The sequence below is a fragment of the Podarcis raffonei genome, chromosome 8, assembly GCF_027172205.1.
Source record: "Podarcis raffonei isolate rPodRaf1 chromosome 8, rPodRaf1.pri, whole genome shotgun sequence".
Taxonomy (NCBI): Eukaryota; Metazoa; Chordata; class Lepidosauria; order Squamata; family Lacertidae; genus Podarcis; species Podarcis raffonei.
In genome coordinates, this window is record NC_070609.1 from 64,096,512 (window position 1) to 64,116,692 (window position 20,181).

Consider the following 20,181-nt stretch of genomic DNA (forward strand, 5'->3'; position numbering starts at 1 on the left):
TTTGTGCTACTGGTTGTGTTTTCCTGTAGTTAATTTGCAAGTGGCTTTGACTTTGCTGCGGATTGAGAAAAGCTGAGTATCATCTACTAAAATAGCAAATAAGTAAATCTAAAACAGCAAATAAGTAAATAAGTAAAACTGTTTTTCAGGGAAGGGGTGCTCTGGTGCAGAGTCCAGTGAAACATAGCCTAAATCAGCTCCTTGCAATATCTTTTCTTGCACACATTTCAAAGACGAGACAAAGCAAGGAAGGTGATTTGAGGTCCTGCATGAGCTGAAACCCAGAACCAGATGCCGGACAGAAAGCCTTTGGCATGGCCAAGTTGGAAGGTTTGTCTCTGGCATCAGATGTTTAGTGTCTGTTTTGCTTGTGAATATGGAAATTACGCTTGATTATAACGGCTAATGGGTAAGGATACACCCATCCCCTGAGGTTTTTATTTTATCATAATCATTTATAGGCAACATATATACATAATTATGTTTTGAATGGGATTGCTTCAGTGGTGTGTTTGCTGCCTTGGGCTCCATTAGCAGGAAGGGTGGGATGTAAATAGACTAAATAAACAAGCAAATCTTTTAAAATGTTTTTTATTAGTTTTTTAACATATCATTTTCAACAATTATTAAACATACTTTTATATCTTATACAATTTTTTTGACTTCTATCAATCACATCTGAAAATTTTCTAATCTTTCCCACTTAATTTACATTTCTTACTTTCACTATTGCATTTAAATATTATAACTAATATCTCTCTTATTCTCTTCTTTGCAATATTTCATATATTCCTCCTTACAAAACTTCTTGTAATCCTAACAGCGTAATTTGTTGAAATAAACAAGCAAATCTAAGCTAGTAGCTATTATGTCATGTGGCAGTGAGTTGTTGTTGATATCTGTCTGTCTCAAGAGACAATGGAGTGCGCTTCCAGCAGTCAGGTCAAACCACTGTGTTAGCAGGGGGCGCAAGCCTAGGCAATGTGTATGGAGGTCCAGGGCTGCCCAGATGACAACCCCCCTCTCGGCCTCATTGATGTGGTCCAAAGGAGAGCCAAACAGTATGTTTGGTTGCCAGCTGGCTGCAGGAGTTGCCGGAAGGAGGCATACAAGGTGCCATCCAACCCTCTTAGGGGCTCCACTCTGGATTTGTGTAGGCTTCACCCCATAGCCTTTTCTTCTCCCAAAGATGTTCCACAAGGCAGCGGAGGTTTAGGATCAGAGTTTTCCTTCTCCTAGATGGGCTTACCTTCCGAGGTGAGTTCCATAAGTTAATTAACACCTTGCAGGAAGAAGTTCTTACATTTATCTATCTTGGCTCGACTGCCATTCAGTTTCATTTGGCGACCCTGGGTTCTACTCCCAAGTCAGCCTCACCACACCTTTTTTAAAAAACAAAAACAGTCTTTAACCCCTTTGAGTCCATTTGCATGGGTGCAGAATCTCTCCCGTCTAATCCCGCCTAGTGTCTTAGCAAGCTATATCTCTATAACTGCCACCACCAATGCCATCTTATTGCCTATGTGCAGGAGTGGGGGGACGGGACCCTCCTTTCTCCCCCACCCCTTATCAGCTGGAGAAATGCAGAGGAGGCAAAGGGTTGTGGAAAGGAAGAGAGCTCTTTCACCCTCAGAACTGGCAAATTATCCGAGGTTCTGGTGTTTGGCAAAGACGTGAGCACTTTTGAAGGCTTTTGTCTCTGGGCGACAGCAGCCGGCCGGCTGCCTCCGTGAAGAAGTGCTTGAGTCACAGTGAACTCACTGAAAGATTTCCCCGCAGGCAAGGACACTCTCTCTCTCCCCGGCTGAGCAAATTAAAGGACCGTGGTGCCTCTGATTAAATATATATTTCAAGAAATGAATAGCTGAAAAGGCTGGCAGCTGGCTGTCAGGCAGCATAAGAATGAGAGGCTCCCATAGCCTTTGAGCAGCGCAGAGGGCGTCCTCCGAGATCCTCTGCCAAACCTGAGGAATGAGGTTTTCCAGCATGGGACTCCTGGGGTGAAAGGGCTGGAGATCCTGAGCAGCAGGCGAAATGCAATTGCAAAGGTAGTTGGGGGAGGTCCAATGCTCAGTTGTGCTTTGCATGCAGAACACCCTCAACCTCTCCAAATAAAGACCGCTGCCCAAGACCCTAGAGAGCTGCTACCAGTGTAGACAACAGGCCTGATTCAGCTGGTTGTTCTTAGGTTCTCTACTTAGGCATGGGGAACCTGGGGCCCTCCACATGCCATCGGACTGCCACTCCCATCATCTCCAACCACTGGGTATCCCCTGCCATCTTAATAAATCAGAAAGGGGGGGGGGAATGAGCTGGATTAGCTTTTCAGCTGGAGAGATCTTTGGCAATGCCAGAGATTGAATCTAGGCCTTCTTGAATGCAAAGCAGGTGACATCCTGAGCCAATAAGGCTTTTCTCCAGGCTTTGGCTACCAGGTTTCATGAAACATGAAAAGAGCCTCCGCGGTTCAGTTGATTGCATTGATTCAGGAAACTCTGACTCGGCAGAGCTTGCAGCTGGGCAGCAGAGATATTTCTGAGATGAAGAGCCCTGGGAATGCTGACTGCGATGGGTGTGTGCTTTCCAGGTACGTGGGTGGGCTGCTTGGCAGAGTGTTATTGGGATGCCTCAGCATTGATGGATCGAGTACATCAATGTACCTATGGATATCTGCTAGGGAGGCAGGGAAAGAGAGCGAGCGAGGGCTTCTGCGTCTGGCAAAGAAGAGTCCTTAGAATCTTGGATAATTTATCTTCCCCACCACCACCATAGAGAAATAGCACAGCATCTGCCTTGCAAGCAGAAGGTCCTTGGTTCAGTCCCCAATGACATATCCAGGTAGGGTTGGGAGAGACTCTTGCTTAAAATCCTGCCAGTCATTGCAGTCTATGATGAGCTCAATGGACCAGTGGTTTGACTCAGTATAAGGCAGCTTCCTGTGTTCCACCCTTAGGGATGTGGGAGAGACTTAAGTTTGGTTCGTATTTAAATGAAGACCTACCTAAATCACAGTTGAGGAAACAATAGATGGATTGGAACGCAGCAGTTCTTCGAAATTTACACTTTGCATTGCAGTTCTCCAACTTATGTGCATGCTAGGGGGAAGTGTGTCTAAAAATCCACACATTAGTAAGAAAATAATGTACAAAATTGTGTAGGGGAAGTTGATTGGGGGAAAATGTGATTACCGTATTTTTCGCCCTATAGGACGCACTTTTTCCCCTCCAAAAATGAAGGGGAAATTTGTGTGCGTCCTATGGGGCGAATGCAGGCTTTCGCTGAAGCCTGGAGAGCGAGAGGGGTCGGTGCGCACCGACCCCTCTCGCTCTCCAGGTTTCGCAGACCTCTCCGCAAGCAGCGGGAGCGCTCCCGCTGCTTGCGGAGAGTTGGCTGCATGCTGAAGCCTGCCCTCGCTGAGCTCAGAGCGTCCAAGCTTCGCGGACCTCTCAGCAAGCAGCGGGAGCCAGCGCTGGGCTCCCACGGCTTGCAGAGAGCTGCCTGTTTGGGGGCTGGGGTCGGGGGAAGCTCGGGCCTCCCCCACCCCAGCCCCGCGCCTGGGGGGAAAATAATTTGTTTCCCTTTATTTCCCCCCAAAAAAACTAGGTGCGCCTTATGGGACGGTGCGTCCTATAGGGCGAAAAATACGGTATTCGCCAAAGAATGCTTACCAAAATGCACACTAAAATCCTGATGAGTAAAGTATGTGGGTGCATAAATCTCTCTTTCCCTTTCCTTCCTCCCTGTGGAGTCTTCTGTCTCTGACATTTTGAAAGCTGTTGCTCATTTTGAGTCCAATGCCTAGATCTCCTCTATGCCAATTTTGCTGGCACCAGACCTCTCTTTCTGTTATGAGTGAATTTGTTTAATTAGGAATAACTTGGGCATGTTTGTAGACTGAGATAATGACTTTAAAAAAATCAGTTAACTGCTTGGGTTTTCAGGGACTTATTTGACCTGTCATTTTTATTCATTGCTGTTGCTATTATATTTAGCATTTATTGTACTGCAGGGACAGACAACCTGCTCTTCTCCAGATGTTGGATTCCAGTTCCAGTCAGCCCCAGCTGTTCAGGGTAATGCAACTACAGTCCATCAACATCTGGAGAGGACTAGGTTGGCTGCCCATGATCCAGTGCTTTAGCATGCTCACATAAAATTATCAAAATAAAACTGAATAACAACCCTGTAAGGGAGACTAATGCTGTTGTGCTGTTTTACATTGCAGTGGGGAGGCAGTTCTCATAAGAGTGTCAAGATTCAAACCAGGGACTTATGATTGCATTTAAATCAGTATTTCCCAAACTTAAAGGTAAAGGGACCCCTGACCATTAGGTCCAGTCGTGGCTGACTCTGGGGGTTGCAGCGCTCATCTCGCTCTATAGGCCGAGGGAGCCGGCGTACAGCTTCTGGGTCATGTGGCCAGCATGACTAAGTCGCTTCTGGCGAACCAGAGCAGTGCATGGAAATGCCGTTTACCTTCCCGCCAGAGCGGTACCTATTTATCTACTTGCACTTTGACATGCTTTCGAACTGCTAGGTTGGCAGGAGCAGGGACTGAGCAACGGGAGCTCACCCCGTTGCGGGGATTCGAAACGCCAACCTTCTGATCAGCAAGTCCTAGGCTCTGTGGTTTAACCCACAGATACAGGTCCCCAAATGGATGTTTGGGTTTGAGGTGGGTTCAGATCTAGAAAGGTTGAGGAGTACTGGGGTGTACAGCACAGACCTAAATGGACCACTGATCTCAGAGATGCCAACTTTAATAAAATATGGGAGGGCAGGTAAGCCCCGCCCCGCATAATCAATCACATGACACAGTGTGTGCACACCATTTGAATGGCAATGCCTATCAACTTTGAGGGGGCCTAGCCCCCCTCATATATTTTATTGGGGGGGGGCTCTGGAAGCCCCTAAGAGTTGGCTCCTATGAATGGCCTTACTGGGCGTCATGGGCTTTCTATCTGATCTGCCCTGAGATGAAAGGCAGGAAATAAATCTTGTAAATAAAATTAACAAACAATCTGATAAGTGAGATGAGATACTGGGGATTTGGGGTGGAAATGACTCGGTTCATCTTGGGAATCGTGATACGGAGAAATGGGAAAGCTGAGTGTAGTCAGCTGTGTACCCAGGAAAGCTGATTTCAGCAAATTTAAAGAAATACTGGGTCAGATCCCATGGGTGGAATTACTCAAAGGGAGGGAGTCAGAGATGGATGTGAGTTTCTTTGAAGGCACAATTGCAAAGCTTTCCAATGCACAAAAATTAGGGAGGCAGCTAAATCCAGGGGTGGGGGGAGAGACATGTGCCCCTCCAGATAATGTTGGACTCCAACTCCCATTGTCCCTGATCACTGACTATTTGTGTTGGGGGTTTGAGTCCAACAACATATGGAGAACCACAGATGTTCTGCCCCTGAATTAAATTAATTAAATGCAGAGCATTTTCTTCACTGGGTGCCATTGCCATTGCCATTCTAAGAGAACAAAGCAGAAGTTCGTGGTGAGTTCTGGCACTTCTTATTCTAGAAAAAAATAGCACTGCAGGTAACTAACATAAGGAGAGCAAAGGAACCTCAATTATACTAGGTCAGGCTGTTGGTCTATCTTGCTCAGTATTATCTACTCTGAGTGTTATCACCTCTCCAGAGTCTCAAGCAGAGAAGCGCCTTTCCCATCATGAGATTGCTTTTAATGGGAACTACAGGATATTGAACTTGGGACCTTCTGCATGCAAAACTGATGCTCTCATTAGAATATAAGAAGACTCTGCTGGATCAGGCCAATGCCCCATTTAGCCCAGTGCCCTGTTCCCACAGTAGCCACCCTATGGGAAACTCAAGCAGGACCCGAGCAATAGAGCACTTCCCTGCTAGCAGTTGAGCTAGGACCCCCCTACACCCCTCACAAGCTCACCTGATCCTCCACATAATTGCAGTGGCTGTGCCCCTTAAAAGGCAGCGGGTGACTGTGTCTGTGCGTGCGTGCGGCTGTGTGAGAACGCCAAATGTTCCCTGGCTCCAGAGTCGCCAGGGGCCTGTCCGCTGAGTCATCCAGGTGCCAAAGTCCCTGCTGAAGCATAATGGGAAATTCTTGCTGAGTTGCTGCGTTTGGTGCTGATTGGGAGCAGAGCAAAAAGCTCTGCTGGAGCAGCTCAGCTGGTGCAATTTGCTAGTGCGGAACGGGAAGAATTGGCCTTGCAGCATTAATGCTCTGGTTATCAGCACACTCAGGGGTGGGGGTGGGGAGCCTCTGCACTTTCCGCTTCCCAAAGTAGTGTGCGTCTTTCCTCCCCCCCCCACCTACCAGGTAAAAAGTAGCACAGCCATGTTTGGCAGATGGACAGTATGAACAGAAGAAGAGCCTGCTGGATCAGGCCAAAGGGGGCCTATCTAGTCCTGCTTCCTCTTCTTACAGTACCTGACCAGATGCCCCAATGGGAAACCCACAAGCAGAACCCGAGAGCCAAAACACTCTCCCTGTGTCTTCCAGCAAATGTTATTCAGAAGCAGGTCTGGCCTACCCATGAGGTAAGGTGAGGTGACTGCCTCAGGCAGCAGAATCCATAGAGGCAACAGATCTGGCCTCCAAGGAATGCATCGTCTGATGCTAATAATAATAATAATAATAATAATAATAATAATAATAATAATAATTTATTTATATCCCACCCTCCCCAGCCAAAGCCGGACTCAGAGCGGCTAACAACAATAAAAGTAACACAGCGTTCTAAAATCAATTCATTCTAAAATCAATTCAAAATCAAATTAATGGCAACCATTGGGCTAGAGTTCTGTGAGGAATACCAAAGGAGGAGGTCAGACTGTGCCTTGGCCAAAGGCCTGGTGGAACAGCTGCCTTGCAGGCCCTGCGGAAAGATGTCAAGTCCCACAAGGCCCTAATTTCTTGTGACAGAGCGTTCCACCAGATCGGGGCCACAGCTGAAAAAACCCTGGCTCTGGTTGAGGCCAGCCTAACCTCCCTGTGGCCCGGGACCTCCAAGATGTTTTTGTTTGAAGACCGTAAGGTCCTCCGTGGGACATACCAGGAGAGGCGGTCCCATTGGTACGAGAGTTCTAGGCCATATAGGGCTTTAAAGGTTAAAACCAGCACCTTAAACCTGATCCTGTCACTGCTGTGGCATGCTCCTTAGAGACCAGATCTGCCATCTCCCCAGCAGGCCCCACCCCAATGCCACATATACAGCGGCCTCTTGGTGAATAGGAGGCACTGCCGGTCTCCTCCCACCCTTGTTCCCGGTGTAGATCTTTATTCCCCGCCTTGTTTCTGATGTAGATCTTCACTCACCCCATCTTCCCTGGAATGGGAACACCATTTTGTGGTTTGCCTTAGACGCCAAAATGTCTTGGGCTGGCCCTCTTCAGAAGCATCACAGCCTCCGACTGTGGAGGCAGAGCATAGCCATCACGGCTAGTAGCTACCAACAGCTCTCTCTCATGCATAGATTTGTCTAAAACTCTTTTAAAGCTATCCAGTTGGTGGCCGTCACAGTCTCCTGCAGGGAGTGAGTTCCGTAGGTGAACATGAAGAAATGCTTTCTTTATGTGTCCTGAATCTTCCGACATTCAGCTTCATTAGATGTCCACAAGTTCTAGTAATGGAGAAAAGCCTGTCTGTAACCACTATCTCCATGCCATTCATAATTTTATAAACTTCTATCAGAAGAACGTAAGTCCACAAGTAGAGCATGCTGGATCAGACCAGTGGCCCACCTTGTCCATCATCGTATTCTCTCTACGACCACCCAGATGCCCCACAATGGGAAAACCAGAAGGCAGGACCCAAACTCAAGAGCAATCTCCCCTCTTGCGGTCATGTCACCTTACTTACCTTATCTCTAAATGAAGAAGTCCCAAACATTTGTACAGTGGTACCTCGGGTTACATACGCTTCAGGTTACAGACGCTGCTAACCCAGAAATAGTACCTCAGGTTAAGAACTTTGCTTCAGGATGAGAACAGAAACCGTGCTCCGGTGGCACAGCAGCAGCAGGAGGCCACATTGGCTAAAGTGGTGTCTCAGGTTAAGAACAGTTTCAGGTTAAGAACAGACTTCTGGAACAAATTAAGTACTTAACCCGAGGTACCACTGTACAGTGCCATTCAGAAGCCTCCTAATTTTAGTACACGGACTGACCCACAAGATGAACAGTAGGATTATAATCCTTCAGACGCAGCAGCTTGTTTTGGAGCATACACTCCTCCTCTGTACAGTAATAGGAAGAAAGCTTTTTCTAGGTGGGGGGGGGGCAGGGAAGAAGACACACAACGCTTTTCAGCTCAGCACCTGTCATTGCCCTGCTTCGCATGCCATGTTACACCATAGCTAACATGTAGCCATGGTTTAATGGGAACTAGTAGCATGTTTGTGCAGGCTGCTCAAAAGGCCACCGTGCTTTGCTCATTCCCCACCCCTGGCCATGCCAGGAGCAACAAAACACAAACCTGGGCTTGTCATGTTCACCCCAAAGTGGGCCCCAGGGAAATGATCCTTTTTATCAGCTGGGATGGATGGTTGGGTGACAAAGGATGTGTGTGTGTGTGTGTGTGTGTGTGTGTGTGTAGCTAGAGAGAGAAAGAGACAGAGATCTTGACTTTTGCATGTCTAGACTATAAACCCTAGAGGTTTAATTACAACCAACAGTGTATTAAGTTATGTTGAAATAAATAAATAAAAGGTATCCACTGCTTCACCTACTTTGGCCTCTGAGAGCCAGTGTGGTGTAGTGGTTAAGAGCAGTAGACTCGTAATCTGGTGAACGTGTCTGGGTTCGTGTCTCCGCTCCTCCACATGCAGCTGCTGGGTGACCTTGGGCTAGTCACACTTCCCTGAAGTCTCTCAGCCCCACTCACCTCACAGAGTGTTTGTTGTGGGGGAGGAAGGGAAAGGAGAATCTTAGACTCCTTCGGGTAGTGATAAAGCGGGATATCAAATCCAAACTCTTCTTCTTCTTCTTCTCTGGACTGCACCCACCACTGACATTCTCCACCAGGAGGCAGTGATGGCCACCAACTTGGATGGTTTTAAAAGAGGACTGGGCAAATTCACGGAGGAGAGGGCTACCCATGGCTACTAGCGACAATGGCTATGCTCTACCTCCACAGTTGGAGGCAGAAATGCCACATGCTGGAAACCACAGGAGGGAGAGAGTGCTCTTGTGCTGGACTAGAGGAGCCATTGGCCTGGTCCAGCAGGCTCTTCTCAAGTGCCACCCCCTCAAGATTGCCCACAACAGAATGTGGCTTTTGGTCTGAAAAAGGCTCCCCTCCGCTGGACATAGCCAGTGAGAGAGATGTGGCAACAGAACCTGGTTTTTCTTCCCTGCCTCTCAGGATTTGGCAGAGAGGCTTGACAACCTTGTGAGCAGCCGACAGACTGCAGAGCGTTAAATGCACCCTCTTGGAATTCCCCAAGGTGGCATGAGCTAAGGGTGTTGCTGAGTAACAGGTGCCCACAGGGACTTTCAAGACGGTCCAGTGTGTATCGTGCCGGCTGGCAGGGATCCCAGCTTCCCAAGAGGCGGGAAGCAGGTCATGGCTTAGGAATCCATTTGGGCAAACGGCAGAGCAATGGTAGCTATTTCCCTTATCCAGCTTCTATGTTCTCCTTATCTTATGTCTTGGAATTCATCACTTTGATCAGAAGACAAGCAGAGACAGGAGGAGTTGGTGACTCTGGTGGTGGGGCAAATCTCCACCTGGTGTCTTCTAGGCCCTTGTCTAGTTATCTTCATCAACATCCCCTCCAGGCCACCAAAAAGGACTCCCACATTCTCTGAGCTTCTAACCTCTTTATGTAAACACTCGGCTTGGAAGATTTCACCGTCCATCAATATAATTGCTCTCCGCTACCCCCAGCAGAGAGAGTTGGCCCACAGTGAAGCTGCTACACTTCTTGCCTTGAAGTCAAGAGCAATTTAATTACTTGGCCATTTTTTCTCTTCCAAACCACTTGGAGGAACCGTTGGGCAGTGGCGAAGGAAGTGGGAGGCAATTAGCAGGGAGCAGATGGGTCTCACGTGTCGAAAGGTCTCTTGAGGTAGAGAGCAGTGTTGGCTCCAGGCCATTTTGCCTCTTTGCTTGAAGGCTGGTGTAGTGTCAGAGCTGGCGAAAGGGGGTTGTAGCAGCAAGGTCACATGAGGTGAGGCAAGATGTCCCCAGAAAATAGGAGTGAGCCTGGTGGAGAACGCAGCGGAAAGGGCATCATTCTCCTCAGACGCTGGTTGTGGTGGATCACAAGAAGAGCCTGCTGGATCAGGCCAATGGCCCATCGAGTCCAGCATCCTGTTCTCACAGTGGCTGACCGGATGCCCCAATGGGAAGCCCGCAACAAGTATTCAGACACAAGAGGACTCTCCCCTCCTGCAGTTTGCATCAAATAGTACTCAGAAGTGTTGCTGCCTCCGGTCATGCAGACAGAGCACAGCCATCATGACTGGTAGCCACTGATATGCTCCATGAATTTGTCCAATCCTCCTTTAAAGCCATTCAAGTTGGTAACCATCACTTCATCCTGTAGGAGGGAGTTCCACAGTTTAACTATGCGCTGCATGAAGAAGTCCTTTCTTTTATCTGTCTTGAACCTCCCGACATTCAGCTTCATCGGATGTCCCCAAGTTCCAGTGCTATGAGAGAGGGAGAAAAACTTTTCTCTATCCACTTCTTCCATGCCACGTATAATTTTAGGAACTTCTGTCATGTCACCTTTTACCCTTTCTCTAAACTAAAAAGTCCTATATGCATGCTGAGCAATGTTTTCCTCCAAACAGGATAGTCACCACATTGTGGAAAGGTCAGAAGGGGTTGGGCATTCCAGCTCCTTTGCTAAGCCCCTTAGGGAATGGACTTAGCTCTACAATCTTAGGTTCAAACGCAGCTAGGGCTGGGGGAGAATCTCTGGAAAGCCTCTGCAAGTCAGTGTGAGTAATACTGAATTGGGTCCACCAGTTGTCTGGCTACGTATAACACAGCCTCCTGTCTTCGCCTTAAAAGGTAAAGGTACCCCTGATTGTTAGGTCCAGTTGCGGATGACTCTGGGGTTGTGGCACTCATCTCGCTTTATTGGCCGAGGGAGCTGGCGTACAGCTTCCGGGTCATGTGGCCAGCATGACTTAGCCGCTTCTGGTGAACCAGAGCAGCGCATGGAAACGCCGTTTACCTTCCCCATGGTGCGGTACCTATTTATCTACTTGCACTTTGACATGCCTTTGAACTGCTAGGTTGGCAGGAGCTGGGACCAAACAACGGGAGCTCACCCCGTCGCTGGTAGTCAAACCGCCAACCTTCTGATCTGTAACCCCTAGGCTCTGTGGTTTAGACCACAGCGCCACCCGCACTTAGGGCCCAGCACAAAAGTGGGATTGTTAAAGAGGATTGTGCTTGAAAAGCCAGTTGTCTGGAGGCGAGCAAGTACCACTGCAGCAGGTAGCATCATCATCAATGATTGATGATGATGCAGTAGTATAGTCCAAACCAGGAATCAAGCATTCAGGTTTGTAGGGATGGAGAGTCTGCGAGTGGCTCAGTTTGTACCTGAACACTTAAGGGTTCCATTCAGTGCTAGTTCTACTCAGAGGCGAGTTGCTGGAATTAATGGACCTTGGTTAATTTTTGCGGGTCTACCCTGAGTTAGTTGGCTACAACCCTAAGCAGCTTACATGCAAGACCTAGCCCAGAGTCAGGTGCTTTATATGACCAAGTGGCTCTCCATTGGTTCCTGGAGTCACCTGACCTCTGCTAAGCTGCAGTGCACCCCACTGACCATCCACAATGGTGGTGCTAAAGTGCAATAGAGAGCAACCCAAAAGCTCTGCTACTACTGTGTCACTGAAAGTACCAGGAAAAGACCTGCTAGGTTGAGAGGGAATGTTAATTTGGTTTGCAATCTTTTGCCTACACATGGCAGTAAATCTATTGGAGCATGGTGGGACTTACCTCTGAGCAAACAGGTATAAGGATTTTGCTGCATGGGTGACTTTTGCCCAAGGAATTTTATCTTTGTGCATACAAACATCCTGATCTGCACCTCTTGGGCTAATGTGCAGACCAGAGTTGAGGTACCCAGCAGATTTCATGCTTCTGTTAATTGTCATCGGTAGCTTAAATCTAGCAAAATATGGATTTTGCATGTGTCTTTTGAAAGGGAAACATGTATTTAAATGCTTTTTTTAATATACCCGTATTTTTCGCTCTATAACACGCACCCAACCATAACACGCACGTAGTTTTTAGAGGAGGAAAATCCGTAGGCATGCCACCCGTAGGCATTTCCTCCATAACACGCACAGACATTTCCCCTTACTTTCTAGGAGGAAAAAAGTGAGTGTTATGGTGCAAAAAATACGGTAAAAAAACCCCTAAACGTTTGCATACATATTTTGAGATTTCTGTTGTTTTTCATGGAAGGGAAATGTGTGAGTTGCTCACTTTGTTTTCAAGTGTTTTTATTTAATTCGACCATTTATATGCCACTTAACTGCAGTACAGTATGGGAGAAGTAAGCAAAATGAAACTAAACAGGAGTTAAAACTGTAAAACCAGAATTCAGTTAAAATGCCTGCTGGTGTGTGTGTGTGTGTGTGTGTGTGTGTGTTCCGTAAGTGCTAGAGGTTCAACAGTGCAAGGGTCTGTTTGGCCTCAGCTTGAAGGGGGTGCCATAAAACTGGACCCACAATACTGAACCCAGCACAGCTGGTTGCTACGAACCATGCATCCAAGCCTTGGGGCACCACTAATTGTGACTGCCCCGAAGACCTCACTGATCAAGCAGTGATATAAGGGATCAAGCAGTCTTTGAGGTATCCTGGACCCAAGTTGTTTGAATAAATAAATACTGGTGTACTTTCCATCCCCTGTAGGTTGACCCCAAACCTTGCATGCAGGAGATTCCAGGTACAATCTCTGCCCAAGACCCAGGAGAAGCCCTCTGAGGCAGAGCAGACAGTTCTGGCAAGTTAGGCCAGTTGGACTGACTTGGACTTTGCCAAAAGTCAGTGGCTAGCCTGGAGATTTTTCTTGCCAGGAGTTTTAGCTAATCTGCCTCATCGGTACGTTTAATCCCATTGTCCCTTGGCCTGCCCCCAGAGGATGGAGCCAACAGTGTCCTCTTTCGCCTCGGCTCCCACATCCTCTGGATCTTCACCCTGAGATAAATCTGAACTTTTGGGATCAGCTAACTGCTGCCACCACCACCCCCCGCCTGCCCACCCAACTCCCCATCACCTGACCATTGCGACACCTGTCTCGCAGCCGCACGGGGGTGGGGGTGGGGTTCTCTCCTCTTTGCCGTGTTCCGATGCCCACACAATTAATCAGCAGACGCCTCCGGAGCAAACCATCTCTACATTTAGCCGCAATCCGGGAGGAGTAGTGTGTCAGGAGTGGGAGGGTGGGGAGGCGGAATTTACAAAAACAGCATCAGCTGCCAATGCGATGGCTGGCAGAGCAGATTCCTGCTGACTCAGGCTTTGAAGGTACAAACGAGGCTGTTGCGGCAGTGAGAGAGAGGGAAGGGAGGGGGCTGCATCTCTCTTGCCCACGCACTGCCAAATGGATTTCGGCTCGTGTCTCTCTCTCTCTCTCTGCCCATACTAAATAAATAAATAAGTTGCCTGTCTAGAACCTGGAAAGGAATGGGGTAGAAAGAGAACACCTTTCTCTGTTCTTTTTTTGCCCTGCCCTCCCCCCTCCCCAATTGCTCGTCCATCCAGCCGTCTGGCTTATTTCATTTTTTCCACCATGCCTGCTTGCTAGATCCATCGCCCGTGTCTCCTTTACTTTGCCGCTTGCTTTTTTTCTTGACTGCCGGTCTAGAAAAGAAGCGACAACATCTAAGGTAGGTGCGGTTTTTTTGCCCCCTCTGTCTCTCTCTTATTCCCTTTGACTTCTGGGGTGACCTCTCTCCCTCCCCTGTTTTGGAAGCTCTCTCCTCCGCCCGCCTCCCCAATTTCCTTTCTTTGCTGCAGGCGACGATTTCTCCTTGAGCTCACTTCTCTCTCCGGCAGATGCAGGGCGACAGGAAGCCGGTGTGTGCCCGGGTGCTTTTGCTGGGCTCTTGGGAAATCCTATGCATGTTTCATCAGAAAGAGCGTGTCCCGTTGGGTTCAAGGGAACTTGCTCCCCTGGAAGCATGTATAGAGGGCTGCAGCCTCTGTGGGGCTTCTAGGAAGCAACCAAATAGGCAGAGGAGGCTGGCCTCTTTGAAATACAAAAGGCAGAACCCAAATAGTGGACTTGGCTTATTTTAGATTCTGGGGCTTAATGGATTTTGGGGAGGAGGGAGGTAGTGGTTTTGCTCTTTAACGTGTTTTCTTTTGCTTTCTCCAAAACATGTACTTGTGGACAGACACACACACACACACACACATTCCCTGGAGTGCCCCCGTAAAGTCATTCCCCCATGGTACCACCAATAGCTGTTATTAACTCCTTCCCCCATTATTTTCTGCAGTCTATGTTCCTTGCAGCATCAAACCCCACATTCTTTTAGGACCATTGAAGAGGTGGAATGCGGGACCGATGTGCTGCCACTGGCAGAAGAAATCTCTCCTTCGTTGCAGCTCATAGTTTGCGGTTAATTCCTGGCCCGTGTGTTTCCAGGTTGACCAGCTAATCGGCATAGCCGTTTCCATGGTATCTAGCTAGAAAAACTAGGCTGCCCCTTTTTCTGGTGCAAGGAAAACAAAGTGGATTCTGTTTTGTTTTGTTTTTTTGTGGGGGGTTTTTAAAGGAAGGGGACATTTTAGCACACAGATTCTCCTCTGCCCTTTGTTCTCTCTGCTCTCTTGTGGTTTTCCTCCGGTGCTGCCAAAAGCTGAGGGTGGAAGTGAAGAAAGGACTGGGTTGAAATCAATCGGTCGGGGGGAGACGCAGCTGCCTGAACATCACCTGCAGTGCATCTGGGAGGAGGGTGATCTGTCAGGCACAAGTGTTTCGTCTCTGCCCTGAAATTAATTGCACTTTGAAAGGAAAAGGATAGGATGGGGAACAGCTAGGATTCTGTAACGCAAGGCAGCGGCGAAGGGAACTGCTGAGCAGGGTTGGTGGCCCTGATTGCAGACGGGCAGCGGACGTCACAGTGCACCACTTTGAGAGAGGCTGCTGGCAGAGCGCTCAGTGGGACCAGTTTAGGGTGCAGGCAGGGCAGTGGGGAGCTGCGGGGGGTGACTGCGCCAACAAAAACAGGAAGAGAGCAATTTCCAGTTTTGGACTGTGGAATTCGCATGTTGCCATAGATCTGCTAAGGTTTGCCTGTTTCAGCACCCAATTTTAGTTTTGAGCGCTGTTGGCTGTTTTAATCACAGCACAATATGAAAGATAGGAAACTTCTTTCTACAGCATAAAAGCATTCCTCTGTCTGGCTTAGTACTGGCTGCACTGACAGGCAGTGGCCCTCCAGGTTTTCGGATGGGGCTTTCCCGGCCCTACCTAGAGCTGCCAGGAACTCAACCTGGGACTTTCTAAATTCTGTGTGATGGGTGGTATGTATCCCTTTGTTTGCTTTTTTGCTAACTGGAGGGGTTCTGAAAAAGGGGCTAGAGGAGGCTGCTAGATAGACCAGTGCTCTGAGCTCCGTGTGAACTTCCTTCTGTAAGCTGCAGTTGTTGCCAACACTCTGGCCACAGTCAAGGAGCGATGACTTCCTGATGTGCCCATGGGGAGAAAGCAGCTTTTCTTCCCACTTATTAAAATTCATGCTTCTGTAATTCCCAGCTTCTGCTAGATATTTTTGGCTTGGCTTGACGTCCCGCCATTTCTCAGCTCAGAGAAAATGAGTTTGCGATGGAACATCGGTGCATGCAAGAGAAATTTCTGCCTAGTGACATTTCAATTACACAGTTAGCCTCTTAGCCGGGAGGATGGGATAATTCTGTTGGGTACCAGTAGAAAGACAACAATTTCCCCACCAGCCCTCTAATATTCAAGAGCAAAAGCAACCGTGAGGATAAAATAAGGTGCTGTAGGGAGGAGAGAGTGTCCTAATTATTCAATGGCATTTTAGAGACATGAAGAAAGTGAACATAACATAAAAAGAGCTTACTGGATCAGGCCAATGGCCCATCTAGTCCAGCATCCTGTTCTCACACTGGCCAACCAGTTGCCCCCAGTGAGAAACCCATAAGCAGGATTCAAGCACAAGAGCCCTCTCCCCTCCTGTGGTTTCCAGCAACTGGTATTCAGAAGCACTGCTGCCTCCACCTGTGTAGGCAGAGCATAGCCATGATGGCTACTACTGTCCACCATCCAAGTGGGTGACCATCACTGCCTCCTGTGGCAGTGAGTTCCATAGTTTAAACTAGGTGCTGCATAGAGAAGGATTTACTTTTGTCTGTCTTGAATCTTCCAACATTCAGGTCCACAAGTTCTAGTGTTATGAGTGAGGGAAGAAAACCTTTTGTCTGTCTGCTTTCTCCATGCCAGGCGTAATTCTATAAACTTCCAACTTGTGTCCTCTCTTCCTTATCTTTTCTATAAACTAATGGGTGTGAGTGTCTTCTAGCAACTCTAACCACCATTAAGAAACTACACTTCCCATGATTCTTCAGCGGAAGCCGTAGCTTTTTCAAGTGGTGGAATATTGCTTTCAATATACAGTGGTACCTTGGGTTACATATGCTTCAGGTTACAGACACTTCAGGTTACAGACTCCACTAACACAGAAATAGTACCTCGGGTTAAGAACTTTGCTTCAGGATGAGAATAGAAATCGTGCAGCGGCGGCAGCAGGAGGCCCCATGAGCTAAAGTGGTACCTCTGGTTAAGAACAGTTTCAGGTTAAGAACGGACCTCCAGAATGAATTAAGTTCTTAACCTGAGGTACCACTGTATAGGGCAAATGGGGCCAAAGTTTATGCTACCGCTGAGCTGAAATCTTTACCCTGTCTTTTGTGGCATGACAGCACCCAAGAGATCTATCATGCCCCTCCTTCTCTTCTCCAGGAAAGATTAACATGCCCAGCTCTTTCACAGGACTAATGAGCAGCAGTGGTGTAAAAAGGCATCTCCCCTGCTAGGGATCTTCAGGGAACGAATTGAAAAATAAAGCTGCCAATATATTAAAGCTGTTTTACAAATCTATAGTGCCACTGCATTTGGACTACTGCGCACAGCTCTGTTCACGTCACCTCAAAAAGGGTATTGTAGATTTGGGAAAAGTTCAGAAAAAGGCAACCAAAATGATCTAGGGAGCAGCGGTGGGGAGCATAATCGTAGAATTGATGGAAGGGACTCCTTGGGGTCATTTATTCCAACTCCCTGTAACTGAGGAATCTGAACTAAAGTGGAAGTTTGCAGAACTTTGCATGGCATGGATAAAATGGAAGATTCAGGGCACATAAAAAGAAAGGCCTTTTTCGCACAGTGCAGAGTTCATCTATGGAACTCACTGCCACAGGAGGCAATGGTGGCCACCAACATGGATGGCTTTTCTAAAAAATGATTTTTAAATTCAAGTAACGAAACATGCCCATACAAGGAAAACAGAGCTTCGTAGTTGTACACAAAAGAAAGAAAACTCGGTTGGCTTTAAAAGAGGATTAACAATTTCCTTGAGCAGAGGGCTATCGACGGCTATTAGCCATGATGATTATGTTCTGCCTCCACTGTCAGAGGCAACAATGCTTCTGAATACCAGTTGCTGGAAACTGCAAGAGAGGAGAGGGCTCTTGTGCTTGGATCCTGCTTGCAGGTTTCCCACTGGGGCTTCTGGTTGGCCACTTTGAGAACAGGATGCTGGACCATTGACCTGATCCATTGGCTGTTCTGATTTTCTTATTTCCCCCCCTGTCCTGCCTGACCAACCGCCCCCCAATCCCCACTCAAAGAACATGCAGTACAGTGGTACCTTGGGTTAAGAACTTAATTCGTTCTGGAGGTCTGTTGTTAACCTGAAACTGTTCTTAACCTGAAGCACCACTTTAGCTAATGGGGCCTCCTGCTGCTACCATGCCGCCGGAGCACAATTTCTGTTCTCATCCTGAAGCAAAGATCTTAATCCAAGGTACTGTTTCTGGGTTAGCGGAGTCTGTAACCTGAAGTGTCTGTAACCTGAAGCGTCTGTAACCCAAGGTACCACTGTATATTGTCAATATCTTTCTTAAAATACGGTGCCCAGAGCTGGGCACAGCTCTCCAGATTGCAGCCTGACTAGCACAGAACAGTGTGGAATTATTACTCCTTGTGAGCTGGACAACTCTGCTTCTGTTAATGCAGCGAAGATTGCATTAGCTTGTTTAGCAGCAGCATCACACTGCTGGCTCCCGTTCAGCTGGCAAAGAAAAGATTCTAATACCTTTGTTAAATTTCCTCCCGTGAGCGAGGAATTGCATTAAGTATTCACATCCTGTGTAGGAGGTAAACCCAAAAAAAGTCTGGATGGCGTTGAATTGGATGCTGACTTATCTCCATGCCAGCCTCCTCCCCGCTAGGGTCAGAATATAAAAATGGCTAGCAGTGAGCATGCTTTTGTCTCCATATTTGTTGCCTTGGGAAACTCTGCTGGGATAGGACCCTGGGCAGAAGGAATCAGGCTTCATTTATATGCAAGCTGCTGAATCTTAGAGGCAGTTAAGGTTTGGGACAGGGGCAAGACCCATGCAGAGGCAGGAGGGCAGCTGGATACATTTACCCAGGGCTAAGCCAGCTGGGGGGAGGTGGGCACCACCAGGGGCCTGGCAGAATTACACTGCCATGCCAAGAACGCCCCGTGCCAGCTGACCAAGGACTCCTGCCCCAAGCCTCATACAAGCTCTGCATGGGCCTGGGCAGGGGTCTCCCCCAAAGTCCCTAACTCATCCCTTCCTACCACTCTCTGCTCCCTTGGACAGGAGATGGTATGGGTGAGTACCTGTTTCTCTCTTGAAAAGTACCCAAACAACATCCCAATCTCTGCCAAGCAGGGTCTACGCTCCTTTGAAGAATTGAAGACACAGCGGAGGCTGTCGTAGCTTTAAGGAAATATGATTTAGTCACCTATTTACACCTGAATTTAGATGGAGGGAGTCCAGATCTTACAGCATGGCGATCTTGTTCTCCACAGCAGAGCCCAAGGCACCTCCAAGTTTCGGGCTGGGAAAGAACTTTTAGCAGTCAAGAATAGATCAAATAGACTGATATTAGACAGCTTCATAGTGTTTTAAGTTTTGGAGGGTCAGTCTGGATGGTGCCCGTGGTCCCTTCCAAACCTGTGACCCTGTGTAGGTGAGAGTAGAATCTATAAGAGCAAACCAACCAGACCCTGGCCAGTTCAGTGCTGCCATTTACGTTAGAAAGATGTTGATCTGTTGCCATGGAGATAATGGGGGGGGGGTAATTCTCCCCACCTAATGGGAAGAGACATCACCTCGTAAGGTGAAGAACAATTGCCAGATGTTTCGTGTGTGATTTTTGGTTGATGCTGGAAGATGGAGGGCAGGCCTTGCTCTGTACTGGACCCAAAGAACTGGTACTTGGTGCTTCTCCGGAAACTGAATGAGAAACCAAAGTCGGTTGGAGGTATTAAAGCTGTGAGCCCATCTCTCCAACGCTTGGCTTCTGTATATGTGCAGATAAAACCATTCATACTAAAGACACCACAGTCTCCCCCAAACTTCATTCCAAGAAACACTTGCCACTTGGAGATTGCAGTTTGTGCAACAATATGTCCCTATCCTGGAGTGAACTCAGGAAGAACACTGTCTCTGTGAGCCTCTTTTTCCATGACGCCTTTCAACCCAGAGCGTCTTCGCCGCTCCCTCTCCTTGGCCTAAAGACCCCTCTCTCTGAGGGAGCTGTAGCCGTGCTGGATTTCTTGGGCAGAAGCTTTTAACCTGATGAAACTGAAGCTGGCCGTAATGGCCTTAAAATCAGGATGCTGAGAAACTTGAAGCTCCCAGGTCAGCAGGGGCAAACTTTACCCACCATTCATACTTAATGCGCAGGAAACTAATGGCTGGTTGTAAACTGCTTAGATTCCTCGCCCCCTCCCCCTTTTAAGAACAGTGATATCTAATTATTTTCATAAATAAATAATAAACACAGGCCCTCCAAGTGTCCCTATTTTCCAGGGACAGTCCTGGATTTGCAGAAGCCGTCCTGGTTTCTGATTTGATCCTGGATAGTCCCGCTTTTCCTTAGGACGTCCCTATTTTCATCAGAGAAAGCTTGGAGGGTATGGAGTTATGCGA

At 47.9% G+C, this 20,181-nt stretch overlaps 1 protein-coding gene across 6 annotated transcripts in view; it reads left to right on the forward strand.

Annotated features, from left to right (window-relative positions):
* The window catches only part of KCNAB2 (potassium voltage-gated channel subfamily A regulatory beta subunit 2), a 105,852-nt gene that overhangs the window by 6,087 nt on the left and 79,584 nt on the right, over nt 1-20,181 (forward strand). Inside the window, exon 1 of one of the 6 annotated variants that reach the window (XM_053400425.1) lies at nt 13,400-13,491. The exons of 4 other annotated variants lie outside the window; for them this stretch is intronic. The gene's annotated coding sequence lies outside the window, so the exon portion shown is untranslated. Of the gene's footprint in view, nt 1-13,399; nt 13,492-13,528; nt 13,854-20,181 lie in introns of those variants that run through there. One more of the 6 variants, XM_053400424.1, reaches the window with a different exon arrangement.